Source organism: Salminus brasiliensis, chromosome 17 (assembly GCF_030463535.1).
Source record: "Salminus brasiliensis chromosome 17, fSalBra1.hap2, whole genome shotgun sequence".
Taxonomy (NCBI): domain Eukaryota; kingdom Metazoa; phylum Chordata; class Actinopteri; order Characiformes; family Bryconidae; genus Salminus; species Salminus brasiliensis.
Window position 1 is genome coordinate 32,022,485 of NC_132894.1, and position 26,958 is coordinate 32,049,442.

General features: G+C 44.6%; 1 protein-coding gene across 3 annotated transcripts in view; it reads right to left on the bottom strand.

The window, feature by feature from the left end:
* mafgb (v-maf avian musculoaponeurotic fibrosarcoma oncogene homolog Gb) overlaps positions 1-18,797 on the bottom strand; it is a 40,270-nt gene extending 21,473 nt beyond the window's left edge. The window contains exon 1 of one of the 3 annotated variants that reach the window (XM_072660428.1): positions 18,663-18,797. The gene's annotated coding sequence lies outside the window, so the exon portion shown is untranslated. The other 2 variants (XM_072660429.1, XM_072660427.1) reach the window with 2 other exon arrangements.
* Between the last annotated feature and the right edge of the window lie 8,161 nt (positions 18,798-26,958).

Below are 26,958 nucleotides of genomic sequence, written 5' to 3' on the forward strand. Positions count from 1 at the left end.
ACAAGGCCAGAAAGAAAACAGGAAAGAAAGAAAGAAAGAAAGAAAGAAAGAAAAAAAGGGGAAAGAAAAAAGGAAGGAAGGAAGGAAAGAAGGAAAGAAGGAAAAAGTAAAAATGGAAGGAAAGAAGGAAATAAGGGTGGAAAGAAAGAAGGAAGGAAGAAAGGAAAGAAGAAAGACAAAAGAGAAAGAAAGTATAAAAAGAAAGAAGAAATGAAGGAAGGAGATTTAGAAAGAACGACAGAATCGAACTGAACAAAAATACAGACACAGAGTTTTTGTGAAATGAGAGACAAAGATGGATGAGAGACAAAGAAGTCAAAGTCAAAAAGCCAAAAGCTGCAGACATACAGAGAGCGATCGAGTGTGTAAGGAGGAGTGTGTGGTGGTGGTGGTGGTGGGGGGGGTGAGGCTGGAGGAAAAGAGTCCCGGCCGAAAGTGCATCCTCAACACATTTGCGGGAGCTTAGTGGCTGGGGAGGCGGATTGGGGTCGAGCGGAGGGGAGAAAAGCCCTGAACTCAGCATCCAGCAGCGCTAAAACCTCCAATTAGAAAAAGTTCCTGTGTTGATCCTCCGCTACAAAACTGCAAGGCCTTCAACACGCCTCTCCTCCGCGCGACTGCTGAGACAACCAAAGCAGCCCAGCAACAGACTTGGGTGTGTGTGTGTGGGGGTGGGGGGGGGGTGGGGGGGTACAGTAAAAGAGAGATGGTAAAACAGATGGAGGAGGAGAAGAAGGGATAAAGAGGAAGAAAAATGGAGGAAGTTGACAGATCATGGTGGTGTTAGTGTATAATTAGGTGAACAGGGGTCAGTGTGGTTAGCTTACAGGGCTTCTCTGATCTCGGAGGACCTCAATTCACAGCAGAGCTTCATTACTTGGATACTCCGAGGTCTTTAAGAGAAGGATAGAAGTAATAGAGCAATAATAGAGCTTAAATCTTGTCTGTATGTAATAACAGAACTGTTCTAATAACTGTTCCAGGCGTGAGTACCGTAACCGGGGACATCCACTCCCTGCAGCCCACCCTTACCCTGGGGCCTACTAGCACAGTGCAAAGCCAGCCGCCAGTGCGGAAGGCGCCAGGTGCTGGATGGGAGAGATGATTGGGCAAGCGGGGCAGCCGTTCCCCTAGTCGTGGCTTAGGCTTATTGTGAGATATTGGCCTCTACAGAATGGCTCTCAACATACTACATACGTCATACTCAAATACTAGTTGGCATTAGTAATTAGTACTCAATTGGGACCCACCCACAGTCTTAGTCTGACTACTCGGCCCCCATTGTAAATGTGCAATGTATGTCTTATGAATTTATGAATCATGTTTTATTATTAATAATATTATTAATGATAATAATAAATGATGATTAATCTAATAATAGTAGTAGCTACTCTAATAAATGTATTTCACCAGTATTGCTCTCCTCTTGCTATACAACAGGCAATCCTAAAAGTGGGTCAGGTTTACGTAAGCACACCCCTGACCAACGCGAACATGCCTCCGCCCACTCTTTAAGTTCAAGCCTGAGCAACCTGGCGAGCTACAGCTTGTGCTGCGACTGGGGGAGCTGTCAGTCACATGCGTTCATTAGAATATTAAGACCACGCCTGAACCTCTCAGAGAGGTCTGATGAGAGCGGAAGACGCTGGTTGGGAGGAACGATGGGGCAGCACCTATTCGTTTGCTTTAGCGCTCTGCTCTCATTACAAGTACCTGTGGCTTATTAAACGGCCATTATTGTGAGATTCTGGACCTTACAGAATCAGAAAGCCTCTCAACCAATCAGATTGTGAGGTCGGGACGAACTGGGGTATAATTAAACATCCTCAAGCATTTAACAGCGAACCAAAGACATTAAGTCATTAAGTGCTTTCATTGTGTGATGATGTGATGCACTGACACTTAATGTGAGTGTGTATGTATGTGTGTGTGTGTGTGTGCGTGCGTGTGTGCGCCTGTATGTTTGTGGGCCGCTTTTAGCCTTATTAATCCGGTTTGCTGTTCTTGTGTGAAGCACAGACGTCCTGTAAAGAGTTCCTGGTAAGCGTGGCTCGATCATACAACCGGCTTAGCTTGGCCAAACACAAACCCAGACAGACAGACAGACAGACAGAAAGCACACTAACAGGATTTAGCTCAATGGAGCCATATCAGGCCTATCAAAAAGAGCGAACAATAGGGCTGAATGCTGATGCCTGGGAGGCTGTAATGAGAGCACATTCTAAAGATCTGTTCATTTACTCAGTCTCAGGTGTTTGTTTATCCTCCAATTAAAGCTCAGCGTTGATCCCCAGGCACGCGTTCATCTGTGAATGAGAGAGAGCGAGCGAACATTTCTAAAAATTAACCAAAAAAAAACAACAACATGGAAAAAGGCAGGAGGAACGAAATTCTCTTTCAGGGCTGTCCCTTATTCAGCACTTCTGAAGCAGCCGTGCTATTGATTTGAGACAGACTCTCTGCTGAAGTGTGAGGTGAATTATTGAAGGGGGGGGGGGAGAACGAGAAAAGAGAGTGGAGCGGAGAAGAGGAGGTTATCAACTGCGTAACACTCTTTACAGTTTAAATCATCAATAGTCTACAGGGGGAGACATCATGTGCAGGGCTCAGAGCATGAAACACAAAGAGAGAGAGAGAGAGTAGCTGGAATACAGCAGAATAATGAAAGACGCAGCGAGACAGGAACAAGAAAAGGACTGAGAGTAAGACAAGGCGGCCGTGGAGAGGAACTGACGGAGAGCTTCAAGTCGGGCCGTAGAAGAAAAGCGCTCCCTATCTCCAGCCCCTCTCATCTCAGGTAGGGAGTGTGTGTGATGACAAATTTCCTAACACAAGCAGAAAAAAAGTGCGGAGTCAGGAGGTGGGTGCCTTTTTTTTATTTAGTAAGGGCTTTTTCCACAAGAGAAACTCGTAGGTTAATTTGGTCCCCCATCACCCCCCACCCCCCACCCCTTCAGAGGCAGACGGAGATAAAGTTAACTAAATCTTATTTCCCCTCCGCTCACACGGGTCAGCACAAAACCAGCAACAGCAGAACCAAATAAATAACCTATAGATCGAGGGGAGGGGGGGGGGACTAAGAAGGAACAAAAGAAGAAAGAGAGGATAGCAGAAGGGACGTCTTTCCCCGAGTCTGAAACTGCCAGACTGCGGCACTGTCCACATTCTTCCATTAGAGTCGGAGTAGATAGTGGAGCTGGGGGCCCGGAGCCTTCCTATGAGCGCGTTGGCTGCCTGGCAATGAATCCTCTGGAGCAGTTTGAAAAGAGCTGCTTCACGGCTTTACCCTCCAAGTGTTGGGAGCATTCCTAGTGCTGCGAGGGGGGGGGGGGGGGCTACGAAAGGGTTGGGTTAAGGAAAAATAAATTAATTAATTAATAAATTAATTAATTACATGGTGGCGTGGAGCTGAAAGGTATGGCGGTAAGGATGTATTTTATCTAGCCAAGGTGCATCCTAGTCTGCTCATGTCCACAGAGAACCACAAACTGTAGCTTTCCTCGCTAATGAGGGAAATTAAACAGAGAGAGAGAGAGAGAGAGAGAGAGAGAGAGAGAGAGAGAGGGGAAATTTGAGAGCTACTGAGTTTGCAGCCCCGTTTAAAGAGCACAGAGGGCAAAAACTGCATCAGACCTGGTGTAAAACATCCGGGTTTCTTTCTCCAAAAAAATCGTACTTTGTGTGAATAGGCTGAACCCCCAAACTTTTATTACCAGAGATTATTACCCTGTAGTTACTGAATATTACAGCTTAGTGCGTAATAAGCTTTTCTGAAATAGAGACAGAGAGAGAGAGACAGACAGAGAGAGAGAGAGAGAGAGAGAGAGAGAGACAGAGAGAGAAGGGGAAAACAAAAGAGAAAGGGACAAAGGAGAGAGAGAGAGAGAGAGAGAGAGAGAAAGAGAAAGAGAAAGAGAAAGAGAGGGAAATAAGAGACAGAGAGACATAGAGAGAAAGACAGAGAGACAGCACAGCAGACTTTGCTGAGTTACACTCAGTCTAACTGCGAGTCCTCTGTGTGGAGTTGTGTGTTAAACACACGCTAAACACACTGTCCAGCTGGAACTGAGGGGCCGTCCACACAGTCCACACCGTCCACACTGCCATCTTTATACATTCTGTAATCACAACACTATGAGTCAGCACTTTCCACCCAGCCGGGACACTCCGCAGCCCTGCACTCGGTCACTGCACACACACACACACAGCTATAGTTTACTGGCCGGTCGTACTGGCTGGGGCTTCGCAGCTGATTCCCTGCGGTCGAGAAATCTACCAGAATCACCAGAATTTCAACAAACACTGAAGCAGAGAAACAGGGAGAAAAGGAAGACAGAAAAAAGGACAGAAGAAGACAAAGAGAAAGAAAGAAATGATGGGAGGAAGACAAAGACAGAAGGTAACGGGGTGAGGACACTCATTAGGACAGCTGTATTACATCATAATGAGTGCTGAGGTCAGTTCCTGTGATGTCACAACAGGACCTTGTTCTTGTTTTCAGTTTTTAGCTCCAGCTTTTTCAAGCGACCCTCAGAGCCAAGACTCCTTCAGCTCACTTCCCCGAAAATGTCCCTTTTTGCACAACTCTCAAACACACCAGTGCAATGGATTCCACGGCTGTGTCCATCTGTAGCCGCTGCCTGGGTCCTTGTGAAAGGCGCGAGAAGACATGCTCACCGATACCGCTGCTTAGCTGTTTTTTTGATAAGCTAGGACACAGACCATGGCATTGTTTTGGACGAAGAGGACACTTCAGACCTTTTTAACCTTGCTAACTCCGGTGTGAACCCGGGCTTGTCTTCATTTCCCAGTTTGTTCTTTAGAGATTTGGAAAAGGAGAAGGGACGTGGCCACTGCACCCCGGTAGTCAGCCCACCAATCCCAAAACGAAACTTCAACAAACATCATAATTAGAAGGCCCAAAAGGGGCTCTACTGACGACCAGGTCACCCTGTCCCTGGCTTCTTCCCTCTCAAACGCTCAGCAGTCTCTTGTAGAGAGTCTCTGCTCCCCTCCGTCCGTCCTCTCCTGTGAGGGCTAAACTACCTTTATGCTCCACCTGGGGTTTTTGTCCAGATCAGTCCCAGGTGCGCAGGATGGTATCGTGGCGGCTGGCCCAGGGATCCCCCACCTCCTAACTGCCACAATATCCACCGGAGGAGCTCGGATACGTGCACTTTGGGCTCGTCTGAATATGAATCATACCCTATTGACTCAATTCTGCACATTTCTTTGTGTAGGAAATGCCACAACGACACTGGAATTATTCCAAATTAAGGATTTTTACATGCTCAATTTAACATTTTGGAGGAAAATAAATTGCTTTGATTAATCGACTGATTAACAAAACAATCCATAGATTAATCGACAAAAAAATTAAGCTTTTAGTGGCAGCCCTACTTCAGTCTGTAATTTCCTTGTAGGATCACGGAGAAAAAACTTAGATCGGAATATGGCTTAAAACATACACACCCTCTTTATTGTCCATTTTTCCGTGTGTCACGGACAGTTACTTTTCAGACCAGTCTTAAGAGTGTCTTAAGAAGGTTGGTCGGTGTCCTGTGGCCTTTACTTCAACGTCAAAACTTATATAAAAAATAGGAGGCATGATTATTGATTATTCTATACATAAATGTTGTCTCTATTTTTGCTGTTTTATGGCATAATGTGAATCTGGCAGTTGTTCTTTACATAGTGTCAGATATTCATGACGTAAGGACCAATAGAAACGCTCTAAATTCAACAAAAAATCTTTTTACATTGACTTCCATTGAAAGTTCCGATGTTTTTTTTCATAGATTTCTGTTTTTTGCACGCCCACAACGATACACACACATATATTAGAAAAGTAAAACTGATCATAAAAGCTAAAGTATCCCTAAGTGCTTTAATATTAATTTTCCTGTTAACCCTTTAAAGTCACCTTTCGCCACCTTGCCCTCGTCTCACCTTCCCATCTTTTCCACTTCCTCGCCTCCTCTCCTTTCTTCACTCACCTTCCCTCCATCTCTCCACTCCTCTTTTTCACCCATTTACTTTATCTTCCATTTCCTCCCTCTTCTCACTCCGTTCCTCTCCTCCAGCCTTTATGAGGGCATGGTCAGGTTCGCACCGAGCTGACCGACTCCAGGGAGGTATGTCTGTGTTTGGGAAAGATGTAAAAGACTGTGGTCTCCTTTCTAATCTCCCTCACTCTTCCCTACCAAAGAGAAGCCGTGTGGCTTTCAGCGTAGCAACCGTAAGTGACCTCCACCATCTCCATATTAACACACCTGCTTGTCCTTGACGTACAGGCTTCACAAGACTAACAATTGCAAGAAAAGAAAGCCTGTTCTCGTTCTCGGTTCTTCGTCCGAGCTTTTTTAGAGGGTTTCTTTTTTCGGGCCGCCTCGTTTATCTGTTGGCTGCATTTCGCAGCATGAGAAACCTAGGAGCAGCACGCCACTGCGGGTAAAAACTGCGGCATATTGCTGGTGAGATGATGCAACTCGGAGACATTCACGAATCCTCTCTCACAGCAGCCCGGCAGTCCAAGAAAACCTTCAATGCCACAAAAAAAAAAAAAGAAAGAAAGAAAAGGAGAGAGAGAGACAGAGACAGAGAGAGACAGAGAGAGAGACGTTATGAATATCCATATTTCACTGCGCAAACCCAACTGGGTCAAATAAGGTGGCCTGAACACATAAAAAAACTCCCGCCCAAATAGAGGCGTATCATAGCTGGAACTTCTTAGGCCGACTCCGAACACCTGAACGCATTTGGTACTCTTGTGATTGCTAAGCCAATCTTTCCTTTCGTTCATAGCAACCCCGGAGCAGAAGCGACAGATGCGTGACATCATGTCAACAACGGCTAAAAAGCGTACCTCTGCGGTGCCCAGTGGCTTCCACAAAACAGGAACGGGCCGCTCTGATCCCGTTAGGGGGTTCGGAACACAAACAAGAAAGAAATCTGACCCGATTCGCTGTTTGCATTCACACTGGACTGGACACACAGCGTTATGACATCACAATGCATGCCTAAGTCGAACTATTGTGATGTCATAATTTGACCTTGTACTTTTTTTTCTTTCTTCCCTCCCTTAAACTTTCACATTCACATTCCTTTGGTTCATTTTCCCGTAAACGTCCTTTTTTTGCACAACTCTCAAACCACCCAGCGCAACAAACAGATCCCGCGGCCGTGGCTGGAGCCTTGTGAAATGCGCGAGATTCCCAACTGAAAGCGCCTTGAAAAACACTCGCGCTCTCTCTTCTGCTTTCTTTTCTGAAACAGGAGAGAGGGGCTTGCGACAGGAGATGGATATTCCACTGTAGAGGGGAGATTATGCTTAACTTCTTACAACCTATTTCATCATCGCTGCGCGCGAGAGGGGGGTGGTGGGAGGAGAGGGAGCGCGCGCGCGAGAGAGAGAGAGAGAGGGAGGGAAAAAAAAAATAGACTCCACTGATCCCCCCCCCCCATCTCCTCCTCCTCCTCCTTCCCCCCACCTCCCCTCGCCTTCTTCCTCACTACCACCCCAAAGTCCTCTTCCCTCCTCCTTTGTCTGCGTCTCATGACTCTCACCACACTTTCAGTCCCTTTTCGCCCCTGAAAGAACCTTTCAACTCCTCCCTCCGGAGTTCAGCAAGGCCGTGCAGACCGCAGCCCTGCTGTGCGTGTCTGTACACAGCTAGGGGTGCGAATCTCGGACCCCTACATGTTTTTATTCGATTAGGATTCATCCTGAAATGTCTAATTTGACCATGGTTTAATGCACTTGTTATGTAGTGTCACATTTTTAATAGAGTAAAAGATGGGCATCAATTGTACTGACTATTATTATAACATATATAATTAGTACATGTATAAATACACAGTGTGTGTAATATATATATATATATATATAAAAAACACAAACACACACACACACACACACACACACAGTACCAGTCGCGAGGTTTTTTTATACATTATAGATTACTGAAGACGTCCGGACTATGAAGGAACACATAAGGCATTATGTAAGGGCTACTTCACCAAGAAGGATAAAGTGATGGAGTGCTGTGTCAGATGACCTAGCCCTCACAATCACCCGACCTAAACCCAGCTGAGATTGCTTTGGGTTGAGTTGATCCGCATAGCGAAGAAAGAATCAGCCTACGAGTGCTCAGCAGCTCTGGGAACTCCTTCACGATGTCGGAAAACCAGTCCAGGTGACTACCTCATGAAGCTCACCGAGAGAACGCCAAGACTGTGCAAAGTGGTCACCAACAATGCAATGGAAATCAATGTAATTTGTTTACTCCTTATTCCATGTGCTCCTTCATAGGTTTGATGCCTGAGATGAATGAGAGGTGTGTCCAAACTTTTGACTGGTAGTGTATATATGTTCCAGAGGTCCTGATCCTTGTCTAGGTGTTCTCTGGCAAACCCTGATGTGGTTTAATTGTCAGTGAGGGTTTCCTCCTTCCACACCTCCCAAGCAAATCAAGCTTCATCAGTCTCTTCTGATGGTCGAGGCTGTACTTTGACACCAACGGTGGCCACAAGAGCTACCTGTAGATCCCGTGATGACATTTCAGGCTTGATGGAGACTTCTTTACTCATCTTGAGGTCTGACCTCAGGCTGAATCTGCCTGATCTGGCCATGCTGGACACTTGTAAATGACTTCCCAGACTCTTCAGCATCTTTGGATCTGGCCTGGTGATCTTCACCACTCACTTCAACAAATCAAGAGCAAACCAGGCTGAATGTCTGAGGTTTGAATAAGACCTCCAGGATCCTCCAGAATCCTCTCTAACCATGTTCTGGTTGTCTGCAGCTGATGTTCTGCACCTGGTTCTGATTCTACACATTTTAAGTAGTAGTAAATGTGGGGGGTTTGAACTTTGTCCTCTCAAGAAAATGGCATTTCTATTAATTACATTTTACTAATGATGTTTAATGACGTTTCTTCAGCTGTATGAGTTAGTAGTTATATGACCTCCATCTCTCAGTGTTGATCACATGAAGGTCCAGTAGCCACCTGTATAAATGTGCTAAAAAAGACAAAAGGTTTTCCCAGGCTGTCCTAATATATTTCACATGACTGTGCACACACTAATACCATTATTCAGACATCCCAACACCCTCACACACACACACACACACACACACACACACACACACACACACACACAGTAAACCGTTTAGCCATGCTGCCACACATCAGCAATACAGAGAGGTAAGCGAAGTATCACTGTCAGTTCTCTTTCAGAATCGGCCTCAGTCGATCGCCGAAAGGCTCAGAAGGGAAAAATCCTGCCGCTCGCAAAAGCATGCACGCGGTTACGCTAAAGTGCACGCACACACACATACACACACTCACACACACACTCACAGAATAAGTTAATGATCACCTTGAGCCTGTATTTACTCTAAGCCACCTGCCACATTGCAGAGGAAGGCGTATAGAGATGCAGCTCATTAAGCGCTTTCCCCCTGTTTCATCAACCCTTCACCTTCCTTAGACAACTCCCTCCCAAACCCACATCCTCCCACACACACACACACACACCTCACTATATCTGTGTGTGTGTATGTGTGTGTGTGTCTGGGTAGGTGAGAAAGTCTAGCCTATGCGAGGGGTGTTATGCATATAAGCATAAAGCCACTTTTGCAGAGGGTGCGTGTGTGTGTGTGTGTGTGTGTGTGTGTGTGAGAGTTTTTGTACATTTCCAAGACTAAAATGGCCTGAATCAAGGAAAGCAGAGCTAAGGGGCTAGAAATGGCTCTGAATGCGATAGAGGCATTAAAGTGATTCCTTACTTAAACGTTAATAAAATAACATACACATACACTATATGGACAAAAGTATTGGGACACATGCTTATTCATTACTTCTTCTCCGAGGGTATTCAAATAAAAAATCCTTGGATCCTGTATTGTTGGAGTAACTGTCTCCACTGCTCAATGCTGGGAGGCTTTATACCCCTCTAGCCCATGCTGCTGCCTAATGCCAGGCATGGTGCCAATAGGTCCATGTTGATCTACTCCAGAGAGTCCTATTCTATTGGCAGTACTTCTCTACAGGGACTAGACAAGCTGTGTGTACGTGTGCATTTGCAGATCTGTGTCAGAAATGGATGTGACTTGCAGTAGTTGCAGTAGAAACATGATGATACCAAGCAGACCGAACACGGTAGTTATGGTCCGCATCGCTGCGACACGCAGCTCTGGGAAGGTGCACGCCAGGCTTTGGCATAGGGTACGAGGTAGGGTATGCTGCTAAGCGTAGGCTATGGTGCAGAAGCGTAAATTGGCTTTTGCACTCGTCCGAGCACCGAAGCGACTTCTCCATCGTAGTAGAAGGCCAGACCCCCTCTGCTAAGTGGAGCTAGGACTGAGACATATGGCAAGGGAGGTGAAGAGGGAGGTGGCTGGGCGGTAGTGGGGTGTGAGAACTTCTTTGCGAGCATGTGAAAAAAGTAGAGATGGAATTTATAGGATGTTAGACTGGCCTAAATTAAACTTTACAGGAAAAGGAAAAAAAAAAAACTTCTTGACTTTCAATGAATGTCAATGTAAAAAGATGTTGGAGCTTTCCTATTGGTCCATTCATCAAGAAATTTGGACACGACATCTAGAACCACTGCCAAGTGAAAAAAGCCTCAGGTCCTAACAGTGTACATAAACAAGTATGTGTGTGTCTTAATGTACATGCTTGTGCATGTGTGTGTGTGTGTGTAAAGGCTGATGAGGCGGAGGGCTCTTGCTTCGACTAAGCTCAGCATTTATTCTCTAAACAAGCGATAAATCTCAGGACCGTCTCACGCTACTCGCCGAACACTGAGAACCTCATAACCGCCCCAGCTCAACACCTATTTTTAAGTAAACCCAGAGCAGCGCTGGAGAGAAAGAAGCAGCACCCTAAAACGAAAGGGAGAGGTGTGTCGGGGGGGGGGGGGGGGGGGGTGCAGACAAAATGTGCTACTGAACCTCATTAATAAATTAAGGTTGCTCTTCCAAAAAAAGATCGATGACACATATTTCAGCTCCTTGCCAACTTCCAGATCTCTTTGCCCTCATCTGGCAACACCTGGTGTTCCAGTGAACAGTGATAAAGGAACAGGAGGGCTTTTTTTTTAAAGGGGGGGGGGGGGGGGGGGGGGCGCCACGAGTCGCACTTGAATGGTCAGCTAGGACGACACAGTACTACCAGAGCTGGTCCGATTAATACACCCACATACTCAACGCTCTTACAGCATGTGCGTATTCATGTACCGTACGAGAGCGTCGTCCAGATGCGCAGCTATTTATTTGCCCTCATCATTATTCTGCTGGGAACGAAAAAAAACAGAAGAGTGAACAAAAAAGAAAAAAAAACAAAAAAACACACACACACACACACATACACACACAGAAAAAGAAGAGCCCGAGTACCTGTTAGCAGAAAGAGGAAGCACAAAAAACTGCCATCTGTTGCAAAACTCTTACTGTAAATGCAAACCATTGCATTTCTTTTCATGCGGTGGTGATGCAAGGGTCGCTTTTTTCCCCTCCTAAAAGTTGCCTGTACAGCATTCAGAGCTTGAAAAGTAAGCACATATGTATACACAAACACATTTCATTCTTGGGGTTACATTACTGGGCACTCAGACTGGCCGAATTACTGTTTTTGGTCAATGACAAGAATATCATACTGTCCGTACTGCTGAAATGAGCTTAACGTAAGCAGTACAACTTTACACAACTCAACTTTACAGGAGAGGGAAAAAACCATCCTAACTTTCAATAGAAGTCAATGTAAAAAGATTTTATTCCAAGTCATTTAAGAGAATTTCTATTGGTCCGTTCATTTTCAAATTTGGATGCAATGTAAAGAACAACTGCCCGATTTAAATTATGTCAAAAAGTGAAAAACGGCAAAAATATAAATATATTTATCTCTCATACATGTTAGGGATGTACCGCTACCACTCAACCCCCCCCCCCTTTTGGTACCAACACTAACTTTTTAGGAATGATTCTGAGAACCGACTCCAACTCCATCTATCCGAACCACACAATAGGTGCTTATAAATTTGAATACCCCCCCCCCCCCCACCACCTCTTTTTCTCACAATTTGGTAATGCCAATTAACCCACCATTCATAACTCCCTCCAGCACTAGCAATGCTCCCGACACTAGGAGGATAAGAACAATCGGAAAACAGCCACTGCCGCTTTTCAAACTGCCGGTGATGTAGCACTCAGGTAGCCGACGCGCTCAGAGGAAAGCACCATCACCTAAGATCACCTAACATTGTTTATTGAGTGATGAGGGTTGTGCCCTCCCCAACTCCGGCTGCTGATGGCAAAGCAGTATGGCCCGGGATTCGAACCCAAATCCTGACTTATACCATTCCACCTCACTGTGTGTTATTTTGGTGGAGGTAGAGGTACAAACTGCCACAGTTTAGAAATGAGTACAAGTAATAAAGCCCAGCTTTACTAAGCTTAAAATACGAGCTTCATTTCAGAGCAAAGAAAAAGGGAAAAAGGAAAATTGACTGTGTCGAAACTAAAAAGCGCTTATGCAGCAATTTAACATTCCAGCATACATCTGTGGGAGGAGTGTATGCATGTGTGCATGTGTGTGTGTATATAAAATGTACTGAGGTACTTTTTACTGTATATATGCTGACTGTTGCATGCCGTCGTTTAACAGCATTTCCAGGTCACACACCGCTTACATCTACATTTGCAGCATTTTGCCGATGCTCTTATCCAGGGCAACTTACACTCAAACCATAATATGCAGGTTGGAGAATGCGGAGTTGTGCCTGGCCCACACTGCAGGATAATCAGGCCCATTTTGAGGCCGGTCTGATCGTCCCGACAATGGCAAGAAGTCTCCCAAATTTCAGGGTGATCGTTAACGGTGATCTTCCCAGATTATCATGCAGTGTGTGTGTGTGTGTGTGTGTGTGTGTCTGTAATCCAGACTTTAGTCCTCAGATCCTCTCCCAGGGCAGTCAGGGCCGTCCGATCGCGATGTTCAATATTCGAGACTCTGGATGGGCGGCGATTCTCTGGAGTGAAGCGCAATGGTAAGGTCATGCCTGAAAGACTGTCAACCAATGAGAGCAGAGCTGAACCGAACTGTTCAGATTCAGACAGCAGGGCTCATACATACTGCAATGCAAGCCTGAGGTGAACACACACACACACACACACACACACACGTACACAGTGCATACACACATGAGGTGAACAAATCCAAGCAAGCATTAGTGAACTCAAAACCTGATTTTCAGAAAGGTTTATAACCTGATTTAACTTCAACGCTCCCAGACAGACAAAGGTAGGGCATAGAAACATGCTGAAAAATATTATATTACAGATATATATATATTTTTCAAAATAATTCAATAATTAATTTTATAATAAATATAATTTAATCATTTTTCTCATTTATTTCAATTTATACCCCATTTTCTACCCAATATGGAAGGCCAATTACCCAGTCCCCATTCTTGTGGGCTCCCCCTACCACTATGAGAATGAGGACCAGCACACGTCTCCTCCAGACATCGAACTGCTGCTGATGCAACATCAACATCAACAGCCAGCCAGCCAGCCAGCCAGCCAGCATGCCCGGAGGAAAGGGCTACAATACAACAGCTACCAGAACATCACACTGACCAGCATCACACTCTGGGAGAGCAAGGCCAATTGTGCAGTGTTGTGGGGTGAATTATGGGTGTATTTAGGAAAGGGCTGTAATAGAGCTGGGCAATATGACGATATTCTATATCGTATCGTGATCGAGTTTGTTATCGTGATGATAATAATATGCTTTTCAAAGTATATGGAGGAGACTGTTAGTGCTTAATAAACACTGATCAGCTGCAGGTTTCATTACCAACGGTGTAATTAGACTGGGTTAATTAGATGAAGAGCAGCAGGTGTGGAGTATAAATCTAGAGAGAATCTGAATAGTAGTTTATAAGAATCTGTCGCTACTGATGTTTTTAGTCTGGGATTACATGTATGATGATAAATACTGTGTATCGTGGAAAGTGTCTTTAAATATCGTGATATAGTATTTTTACCATATCGCCCAGCCCTTGGCTGTAGCCTCAGCCATTGGTTACAACACGACTGGAGGCCGTTTTAAGCTACTATTTAAGCTTCCGGATTAACAAACACAGCAGTGTGATAATGGTCAATCAAACCCTAGTCTGTGGCGAGGAAGACTATTGGAGAAAGGTGGCAATATCAGCACTGAAACAGGATTAATATTGGTGCCTGTTTTTACATATAATGTGAATCTGGCCGTTGTTCTTTCCATTGGGTCAGAAATGTATTCCTTCTCCTGTAAAGTTGCCGTTTTGGAAATTTGGAGAGGTTTTTTTTTTGCATGACAGCAACGATACACAACTCGTTATACCATGATAACTATAACCATGCTCATTTCTTCTCTTCTCCAGAGACCTGACCTTACCCTAGGGTGCCACGGCGGTCTCAGGTAACTGTAGTTTGTGCACCGAAAAGCTTACAAAGGCATGAAAGACTCAGCTTCATGTCAGCAAAAGCCTACAGGAAGCAGCCTACACGAAGACCTGACTACATCAAAAAAAGACAGCGATATAAAAAGTCCAAATGTGCCGCTGTTGCAGTGATGTGGCCCAGAACGCAGCCTCAATACACACTGCCATTTTGAAAACCCCCCTTACAAACATACACACGCTTACACACACGTGCTGCGTAGACCTGCTGCGCTCATTTTACGCCCAAGTATACTCACACTCGCGGAAGAGCAAGCTAAGTAACAAGTGAAAACGCCATCTGTCAAGCGAGGGTGCGTTTCAGTTGCCTCAGCATTTTTAGAGAATGCCTTGAAGACAAAAAGCTTCTTGTTCCCCTCCGTCTCCACCAATCCCACCGCACGTTCTTAATCTTATCTCTTTCTTTCCTCCCTATTTCTTCCCCTCACGCTTTTCTATTCAACCATCAGCACATTCGGCCCATCAGCATCGGTCAGCGTTCAATTAAGCCAGGCAAAAGTGAACGGGAGGGAGGTAGGGAGGGAGGAGAGCAACAAAAAAAAAAAAAAGACAGCGCCTAAAGTGCAGCCTAAGTACTCCAATGATCAAATTACACTTGTTCCCCGGCCTCTCAACCAGACCATTTGCACCGCTAATTGCACCCACCGCCACAAATTACGATTCAGATTTTATTGGAGGATTTTCAGAGTAATACGCTGGACGTGGATCTTGAAAGAGAAGCTGTTACTACGTGACTCCCACCCACCCACCACCCCCCATCCATCCATCCAACCATCCCACCATCCCACCACCCCTCACACTGCGCCTTTGTAATCAATCAGCTAATTGATTTGCACAACAAACAGCAAATTGAGCATCAAGGCAGTTAGATTACATCTCGGGGTCTTTCCAGTTCCTATCGCATGGGACACGTGAGCTTGCACCCGTGGGTCGGAACGGCGGGAGCGAATTCTGATCTCTCCAGCTGAAACGGGAAAGGCAGGTTGGGACATGGGTGGGCATGCTAATGCTCTTCAAAATACAGCCCCAAACCGGTACATCAGAAACGTATTGATGAAGTGATTACACAATAGCACCAATAAAACATCACGACTCGATCCAGCACACACTAAAGAGCTAAAGATTACTACTAAGTCGTGTAATAACATACTGCGTCAAAACAGTAAATGTGGCTCTTGAAATAGATATCCATAATAACAGCAGTGCTATTGCCTGTTATAGCACCAAGAAAATACCCCAAAGTCCAAATCCTTAAAGCTTTCCATGGAAGTAATATAAAAAATAGAAATTCTAACTCATTTTGGAGGATTTCTATTGAACTTTTAGACCCAAATGATATAAAAAAGTAAAAAAAAAACATCAACAAAAAAGATGCGTCTCTCAAACGCTACACTTATACACACATTAGGGATGCACCGATACCACTTTTCCCCTCGAATATCAACACCCGATCCCTTGGACACAAGATAAAGAACAAGTGCCGGACCAAAGAATGTCAAAAAGTGAAAACAAAAGGCAAATATGGAGATGTTTAGCATATTCTGTGTTAAGTAAACCTATATCTGCTATAACTACTATAATAACAAACAGTTATTATTATTATATAATGCACACACTGTGTGTGTGTATGTGTGTTTACAACACATGGAACAATAGTCTCAGCATCTGTTCCAGCTTTGAATAACAGCACATTTACTTGCCTCGGTGATAACAGGAGGGATAACAGTACTGTCGTCTGGTTTATAGCAGTCATAATACAACAGTTACAGTGCCATAATAACACACTCACACAATGCATATGTAGTGATGGGGATCAGTGAGGCTGATCCAAGACAAAAACATGGATTGGTGTTATATAGCTATGTGAAATTTTACTAATATTATTATAACTCACTCAGTTACAACAGCATTACAACAGGTTCACAATGCATATCCAGAGCAGAGCCCTGTGATAAGAGCAGCACCGTTACTGTCTATTATAGGAGACTGTGACAGTCCCTCCTGCTCTAATGCATTCCCATAGTGCCGATGCAGGAGCTGGCGTGTTTGAGCGGAGCTCGCGCGTTGCCATGGCTCCCCGGTGCCGGAGCTCGCAAACAGCAGCGAGTGATGAATCAGCAGCTCGGTTCGCTCATCCAAAAAAAATACAACAAAAAATGGCACTAAAACAATTACTACACATAAACGCCGTCCATGAAATGATATTAGACATGGTTGAACTGCACGTCGTGCAGAAATCACGCGAAATTGAATAGCTAACACCCGCCGTCGGGTCATCAGAGGATGAAGAGAGGCACCGTTAGCTAACGTGGCTACTCACGGTGCCTGGTTGAGCTCACTTAAGCACTTTTTTTTTTTTTTTAAATAAATCAAACACGAGGGAAGAAATTAAACTTCACCACAGAGCCTTAAATTTGGTCAATTCTACTTAAAAAAATATTAAAAAATAATAATAATAATAATTTAAAAAAAAACTCCGAGACTACTACCGCTACTACTCGCCGGTATTACTACAACAACAGCAGCAGCAGCAGCAGCAGCAGCAGCAGCGACTGCCATAACGAGCGACCTCCCCAAAATAGACAACGACCCCGAGTGCTGGCAGCCTTCCGGCGGGGGAAAAACTGGAAATAGCCCGGTTGACGTTATTGTCATTTTTTGTCCACCGCTATTCTTAGCCATTCTAGCTACTACGATGTTGGCAAACAGGTCCTTTTTCGGTTCGTGGTGAAGAATTAATAAATAAATGAAATGAATAAAAAAATAAACAAAGTCGGCAACCTGCTCCGTAATGTTCCGGACTTACCTTAGCTAGCGCTACCGTTAGCAGCGTGCCGCCGCTGCGCTGTTCTCCAGCGGGGGCTCTCCAGGCTCTCCCGCTCGCTCGGCGTATCACTCCCCCCCACCTGGGTGGCTGAGTCGCCGCTATAGCTGGTGCGTCTTAGCCCTAGCTGAGTAGATATGGCCGGTTCGTCTACCTCCAGCCTCCGTAGATGTGGATAGGGGCAGCTGCTCACGGTCACGTTTCTTTTTTTTTACCCCACCGACAAGCTACGAGGAGCTACTACTACTACTACTTTGGTGGCGAGCTGCTGGGAGCTGCTGGGAGCTGCTGGGAGCTGCTGGGAGCTGCTGGGAGCTACTCGGGGGGCAAGGCTAAGCTACATCCCCGCGGGCTGCACGCATGGATCCCCGGCGCTTAGACGATTTGGGGAAATTGTGAAAATTAAACATGGCTACGGAAATGCCAACGACCCCTTGCTGCCCACACCTGACTGACAGCCTAAAAAGGGGGTGGGGTGGAAAAAAAAAAAACGCTCACACTCTAGACTTCTTCCAACCGCGATCCGATGTGCCGATGAGCAGCGCTACGCGGAGCTCTTTGTGTCCGGGCTCAAGTGCCCCTCAGCGGGCAGGGCTGTGGGTGTTCTCCCGGTGCCTCTGCTTAATGACCCAACCGTGATGAATCAGCACGGCGAGCCCTTTAATATCATCACCCCCACCTCCTCACATCGGCACGATGTCGCTTAGCAAAGGCAGCCAACACCACACACACACACACACACACACACACACACACACACACACACATACTGCGTGTTCGTATTCCTGTCTTTGCGGGGTGTTTACATCGCTTTCTGCAGCCGAGTCTAAATGCTGCTGCTAAACCAGCACAAACCTAAACCCCAAACTCCAGAACCGAATCAGATTTCCTTGCGCGTCTACTTTTCCTAATTAAACCATTTATGCATTTCTGTTTAGGAAATATATCATCCCATCATCTGGACACTTGGTCCCCACAAAGGCGAAAAACAAGCACGCACTCTCTCCACTCCACTACCATGTGCCGCGTGAGATGGAAAGGCGCGTGCACACTCAGCAAAGCGGACACACACGTCAAATGTTGTTGTTTTCCATCGTCCCCACAAACAGCTAAATACAGGACCACCTACACACTCTCTCTCGCGCACACACACACACACACACACACACACACACACGCACACAAAAAAAAACAAGCGCTCACACACGCACCGGAGAGGCGCGTGCACACTCAGCAAAACAGCCCTCGCGAAGCTGAGCTGAGTCTGACACGGCCGCCCTCTCAACCCGGGAGTATCAAAAAGCCAACTTCGGGTTTTACTCACCGAACCGGGACGGGAACCGTCTTCGACGCCAGAAGGGGGTGAAAAAGTGGCAGCTGGAGCGACGGCGAGTAAGTTTGCTCGCTGTTTTCGCTGTGCTGGGAAATCGCTGCTCCGCTCCTCTCCGCCTTCTCCTTGTTGATCCTCTTTCTCTTGTGCCGAGGCCAGACGTCATATGATGTTTGGTCACGTGGTTTCATTCATGAAGGCTCTACGCAGCCTGGACAGACAGTCTTAAAGGGAAAGCCGCGCCGCTGAGCGCCCACCTGTTATCTCAGCAGCAGGGATCGAGAGGGGAGGAGGGGTGACATTACAACACCAGAGCCTAATTACAGACCTGGAGGCGCAGGGAGGTCCAGCACAGGTTGGCGTTAGCTGCTTAAACACACTGGATTCAGCTCTTGTAGGAGCAATGGTTTGGATACACAAAGGTTTGAGGACACCTGCTTGAAGAGTGTAACCTTTGAAATCAAGGCAGCTGGGGGTATTAATAGGAAGTCTGCCCCTCTCCCACACACACACACACACACACACACACACACACACACGGCAGTAACAGCCCCCTAGATATTGGAACCTGGCTTGATTGCCATGAGAGCATTTAAGGTAAAGGTGCATGTATTTGTCACTGTGTACTATGTACAGCGAAATGTGTCCTCCGCATTTAACCCATCTGTGGCCGTGAACACACACACACACACACACACACACACTAGTACACACACACCCAGAGCGGTGGGCAGCCAACTCCAGCGCCCGGGGAGCAGAGAGGGTGAAGGGCCTTGCTCAAGGGCCCAACAGTGGCAGCTTGCCGAGCCTGGGTATCGAACCCACAACCTTGTTATCAATAGCCCGGCGCTCTATAGGTCCGGTACCCGAGTTGGATGATTGGATGTGAATCTCCGTTGCCACTCATTGCCTTTCATAAGGTATTGGATGGAGCTCTATTACTCATCTGTGCTTTTCTATGGAGATAATACCAACTCAGCGTGTCAGCAATGGATGTTGAATTCACCAATTAGAAGGTCTGTCCGGATACTTTTGGACATTTAAAAAGAGAGACATTTCTATTGACAGACCCCTACTTTTATCTTAAAGGAGAATTCCACTACACGTTAAAATAGTCAGGCTCCGAGGTTGCGATGCCTACAATGACGTCTTCATCCCCACTGTGAACAATTCAGACGCTGTAAGTTTCTCTAGAACTCTCTAGAGTGTTTCACAACAAACCTCTCCAACACACGTACGATTTAACCATTCAGTTATAACTTGAGAAACTTGGAATTTCCCTTTAAAGGATCTGCCTACATGAGGAATCCTGCGTTGTGAAATACTCCGTTTTGTAGGTGTGTTAAAGGAGGGACATCTCCAAACTGCCCTGGACTCTGATCCTCCAGGACACAAACTGGGCTCTCGACATGAGAAACATATTATTTAAAATCTTTATTTTAACCTCTCAAACCCTGGACAGGTACAAGGTATTCTTATATTATAGAATAAATAAATAAATATATATATATATATATATATATATATATATATATATATATATATATATATATATATATAATAGAATTGTTATTACTAGATCATTAGACGTGTCTCTGAGTGAGAGGCTATCAGAATTGAGTGTTCTTAGCTGGGATGGGAAGGTGAAACCCGATATCATTGGTTAATAATAGCAAACAGTGCAAACAGGCTGAGGTATTCTAAAGGTAGGGGAGTGAGGAATGCAAGTCTGGAAGCGCTGGCAGATCAGTGGAGCTTAAGAGGTTAATAAGTGATCGGATCTCTTTCCCATGAAAAGATAAAAGGGTTTCATTTGCTCAACAGGCCGGTTGTTTCCGACTCCAGGCCTGAAGGCCCTGCCTGCACGGCACAGTTGGGTGTTTTCCTTCCACCCGAGTCACATTATTAGCTAATGATCAGGTTCTTCTTGATTAAGGAGCAGAAAAACAGGAAACTGTGCGGTGCAGGACCGGACTACAGGAATGGAGGCCACTGGATTAGTCAACCGTTAACATCAATGTGAATCTTTTCTCCTGTTTTTAAAAATGTTTTACATATAGAAACCTACTGTATTAGTGAGGGTCTTCAGTTGGGGGTTCGTTATACCAGTGTAACGCTTGAAAAGTAAAATGAGCAATCATTTTGTTTTAATTATGTCAAGACAGTGTAAATGTAATGGTAACGGTAAAGACAAAATTATGGCAACTTGGTAAATAAATATAAAATATTTTAATTCTAAAAAAACTCAAAAGTCATTTTTAGAATTAAAATAATTTATATTTATTTACCAAGTGGCATAGTGCCGAAATCCAGGTCATTGCGATCGAGGACACTCCTGAAAATAAAATAATAATAAAAAAAAAATAATTAACATTAGCTCTAGGAAGTTTGCATGTAACTTTAGATACTGATGGTGTCATTACCGTCACAGCCAGTTTTGTGTCGGTAATGTTGCGTTTCGGTAATGACAGTTTTCACTTTTGAAGAAAAAAGACTCTGGAAAATGGTTTTCCTGACACTACTCAAAAACCTAAAGAACTGCCGTAACAGTATAAACGGTACTTAGGGTAATGACGCAGAAAATCAAAATGTACTCCATGATTTGGAGGAATACATGAATAAATTGGTTGAGTCATAAGCAAGTGTTACCTTCACAAAAATCCTTACAGAACTCACAGGCCGCTGCGGTAATGACTGTAATGTTGGGGGCCTGAGCTGGAGTAAGAAACCAAAAGAGGCACCAGGACTCACAGGAGGGGACTCATCCTCCTCTGGTCTAACCCACTTATAAATTATTGGTAAAAAGTCACAGCACTACCAAGACTGTTCTTCTGCTCAGGTGTGCTGATATAATCATTATATAATATAATAAATAATAATATATAATAATATATATAATAATAATACAATAAAAATAATTTATATATATATATATATATATATATATATATATATATATATATATATATATATATATATACATACATATATATATATATATATATATATATATATATATATATATATAATAGCAGCAAATAGTTAAAAGAGTCCAGCGTAGCCGTTAGGTAGATATCAGTAGCAGGAGGGTGGGCAGCTGGTCTGACGCGGGTGGCAGGGGAGCCCAGAGGTCAGTCTTCCAACAGGTTATTATCATTATCAGTATTTGGTGCATTTTTTGGAAGTGCAATAAAATATGTTTAATACTCAAGTATTTCTTAAATAATTTTTACATAGGTGAAAAATTACCCTCTTGTCTATTGTACTATTGTCTCCCATTGTTCTTATTTATGTGCTTTTTATTATTGCATTGGTATTATTATAATTAGTTATTGGTTTGCTGTTGTTGAAAATAATCGGCATGCTAAATCATAACACACGTTACCAGGGAGGGTTGGTGGGAGGGTAAGGTCAAGCATGATATTAATATTAATATTGGAGCATTGTTTCAATTTTGCTCTTCCTGACTGTGCACGGGGAACCAAAAACACTCATGAAAGAGTCATAATGTTTTAATGGAAGATCACAGAAAAACAACAATGTTGAGATATAAGTTATGGCATCATAGGATGCATCATGTTTAAAATAATCAGATTTTCAACACTGATTTCTGCTGGACTGTGGAGGAAAGAAATCCATTCCATGCTTTGCTTGTAGTTTTTTTAACAAGTAATGCATTTATGACAAATGTGTATGTGAGAGAGAGAGGAGGGGGCAAGTGTGAGAGAGAGTTACTCATTGTTAGTCAGCACAGAGACAGCTGTGAATCTCTGTGAGGTGAGATAAATGCAATTTATCTGAGCAGCAATCATCATCTGACCGTGTAATGGCCGAGCAACACTTCAGCAGGCTGCGTGAGACGCGTGTGTTTGAGGTGAAATGAACTAAACTGCATATAAGCGGCTGATTTCGGGATTTGAGATTACTCAGAATCTTGGTCATCTTCATGTCCAGTGAGAGAAATCGAGAGTATCAGTGTCTTAAGTCTGGACACTGTGTCAGACAGGATTTAGTATTACATGTGATAATATATGTTGGCCTTTTTGTCTCAGCGTATTTAGTCTCTGGACCTTGTTGAGATTAAATATACATGGCATGTCCAAATGTTTGTGGACACTCCTTTGTTTTTGATGAACCCAAAAGTGTCTCTTCTTTGGCATCGCTCAAATAACCACTGTGTAGCACCTGTATTTTTAGAGTATAGTTAAAGCCTGGAACTTGTTATAGACTTGATAAAGGAAGTCTCACCACAGCCCTACTACATACCTCACACATTCGCTGTTCAGTATTTACTGAGTAATTGCCAGGGTTAGTTATAGAGTTGTAATCAGTATACAGAAATGCAGGAACTGTAATCTGTTACAATTACAGTGAATAAGGAAGTACTTAGATTACAGTATATTAAAAAAAGGGTGATTACTATCAAGGATCACATTACAGGACACATGCCCGGGCCGGTGGGAAGCCATTGCTGCAAGGCCCGAGGAGCAGACAGGGTGACAGGCCTTGCTCAAGGGCCCAACAGTGGCAGCTTGCCAAGTCCAGGCATCGAACCCACAACCCTGTCATCAATAGGCCAGTGCTGTAATCCACAGCAATGTTTCACAGCAATGTTTCTGTCTAGTTTTGAAACACTGTGATAACCACCACACTACAGAAACTGCTGCTGTTGATGAGAGTCGACGTGACGTCTTCTTTCTGTTTTTTAGTGACTCACACAGAGCTAGGCACCATTAACGGACAGTACTGCTCAGCCGGCTGCAGCAGTTCGGACGTTCTCAGAAGGTAAATAAAGGAGTTGAGGTTCTGCAGTGTGGAGCTATTTCACAGGGGAACGTGAAAACAGACCATAATATCTGACCCTTTATGAAACTCTCACTGAAACGCTCTGTTTTACCAGCGGGAGAACCAGAGAACCGCTCACTCGCCTTTCTCTGTTTATAAATCAGCACTGAAGAACCCATTCAGAACCGAGTGGAGGCTAACGCTAATGCTAACACACACACGCTAACTATAGAAACCCAAATCACACACACACACACAGCACATTCACCCACTATAAACCAGTTATTACACACCAGTAGACCAACAACCACAGATATCAGTCCAGATTGTGAACCACTACACACACACATCAGATCAGACTGCAGTGTTGTAAAGGTAAAGGTGCACGTATTTGTCACTGTACAGTGTACAGCGAAATGTGTCCTCCGCATTTAACCCGTCTGGTAGTGAACACACACTCACACACACACGTGTTAGGGGCAGTGAGCACACACACACCCAGAGCGGTGGGCAGCCAACTCCAGCGCCCGGGGAGCAGAGAGGGTAAAGGGCCTTGCTCAAGGGCCCAACAGTGGCAGCTTGCCGAGCCCGGGAATCGAACCCACAACCCTGTTATCGATATCCCGGCGCTCTAACCGCTGAGCCACCACTGCCCAAAAAGGAGCTGGGAGCTGATTGGTCAGGGAGGAGAGTCAGACTGGATTATAGGATATTAAACACTATAAAACAGTCATTTTAAGAAAAGTCTCAACTAAACTAAATCAATCTGTCCAGAACGTCTGATTATAGAAACTAAGACTGAAAATAAGGAGATTTTACTGAACAGATTCATGAGCAGCTCGTCTTAGATCAGATTAGATCTGATACTCAGCATTAGGAGACTGATCAGGTCAGTATATTTGAGGATCCACTAAAGGTGTGTAGGCTCGGTATGTGAGGGTCAAATGATGGGTTTTACACTAAGATATGACATTAACACTACAGTCAAACATAGGCTGTGTTTAGCAGGGGTACACTCACCATCCACTTTATTAGAACCCCCTGCCTGCTCAATACTTCCACTTGCTGCCCACCTGAGGTCCACCTACGCAATCGCTCCACTACATCAGTGTATAATCACAGCCCATCTGTTGCACAATTTCTCAGCCTCCTTCCACCATATTTGTGTCTGGTCAGTTTGGTTATTATGGTGTTGGGTCGTTCTCAGCACAGCGGGAACTCTGGCATGCTAGTGCAATGGTGGTATATGTGGAGCTGGTACAAGCGTTGCTGTTTTTTTGTGCACGTCACTACTGGGTTAATATGTTCTCCTTCACCTAAAAATATCCAGTCAAGAGCAGCTCTGTGGTCAGAAACTGACCACCGAGGAAGGGTTAGAAGATGACTAATACACACTATACTTGGAAAAAGATGAGCTGTGCATGTACAAAGTGTACCAAGATGATGATTTCAAATAAAGTGGCCAGTAGCAAAGCTGCTACTGCCATGTCTAATACACTTGTACCAGTGTAATACACAATGCCATGTCAGGGTCACTGCAGTGCTCGGAACTCAATAACTCAATAACTAAAATAATATCTTACCAGAGGTGGTCCTGTGGTGGTCACTCAAGTCTGGACCTGAGACTGTGTTTCTCAGTGTCTTCTATGTAAAGTGACTAATTACAGCAGGAGTGCAGTGGGGTGAAAGTGAGGAACCAGGATAAGGTAGTTGAGTCTGAATGTAGTCCAGGACTGTGGGAAGAAACCTTTGCTGAGTCTGGAGGACTCTGAGCTTGCATCCAGACGGGAGGGATGTAAACAATCCATGTAAAGGGTGAAGGAGATCCTTCCTGATGGTGCAGGTTTTTCATACACATCCCTGATGGCAGAGCATTGGCCTAGTGATGGAGACCTGAGAAGGAGGCCTGTCAGTCATACAGACACTTACAGATACTTTTTTAAAAATGTGTTGGTAAAACAAAGACAAAGGCTTACAAAAATGCACAAAGATGACATTTTAATAAAAAGTATAAATAATAAGAATCCTAAATATATGTTTATAATGCAGCAGGGCTGAATATCTGGCCCACTGGCTAACAGAAAATCCACAGGCACTGGTGGCTCACTGTTGGGGCAGGCTGAAGCTGAGAAGCTGAGAAGCTGAGGCGGAGGGTGGGTGGGTGGTACGTTAGGCAAGCAATAACGACGTCTCAGAAAAGGTCTGAAGTATGGAGGCATTTTGAACTTGTAAAGGAGAATCTTAACAGCATGCGAGCTCTGTTTGCAGGAATTCACTCATCATTCAAAAGCCTCGAACACGGCAAACCACTTGAAAAGGGGAAAGTAGACAGAGGTGGCCATTATCCAATTATCTGGGCAGATTTAATGCAGGCAGTAGGTCTTTTTTACAGGCTAATTCAAAAGATAGGTTCAGTAGATCTCTGCTGGGCCCGTCATAGCACGGGGAAGTATGACCCACACAGCTGCCTTGTGATTTATATAGGCCAGGCCAATCTTTTGTTTTAGACCTATTAGCTGTTAGCTGCACCGGAAAAACTGACGAAAGACAAGCGCTTGCTTTTTTGTTTTTTGCTGATCAGAAAAATGATTGGATAACTGATTTAGTTCTGTTAGATCTATTGCTCCTACTTTTGCACATTCTTGTAAATGACATACTAATTAATTGATCTTTTATATTAGCAGGAAAGTTTTCCAGCTTTGCTGGCTTCATTTTTTACTTAGCAAATGCATAAAACAACCTCAGGCTACATTTAAAAGCTGATAACTACAGAAGAGTTTATGGGACTTAAGAATAATCGATTATTAGCTTCAATAATTGACAGATTATTCACGAAGATGGAGGCGTTCAGGAACCAGAAGAGGTCCACAGTCATCTAATTTATCATTCAGAGTAAGATTGGTGTCCATGCACCAAAACTCAAGCTGCCTCACCCTCCTCTCCGTCGTAGGTGAGCGGTGGGTATACTGCAGGGGGCTCAGTACAGAGCCCTGAGGCATTCCAGTCTTTAGTGTGATGGAGCAGGATGTGCTGTTCTGGATCCTGACTGCTTGAGACCTGTTCTTCAGAAGGTCTAGAACCCTAGTTGAGGAGTGACAAGCTTAGTCTCAGTAGGTAGAGCCTGTTGGCTAGCCATTGGGATATGATGATGTTGAATGCTAAGCTAATGCATTCTGACGTAAGTGCCCTTGTTGTTCAGGTATAATAAACAATTGGAGTGGGTGGAATGGAGTCCTTTATGTGACCCGTGACCAGTTGCTGAAAGCACTTCAGGACAATTAGCGCAAGCGCAACAGGGTGGTAGTCAACAAGACATGTGACTGAGGACTTATTTGGCACCGGAACGATGGTGGCTGATTGGAGTCAATGTGCTTGGTGGGCGCACTCTTTGGGTGCACATCCTGGGATGACAGCTTTGCATGGATTCACCCCTTGCAGGGTTCTCCTTCCATCACCTGCAGTCATCAACAGCACTCTGTCACCAGGAGGAAGTGTGATCCTTGAG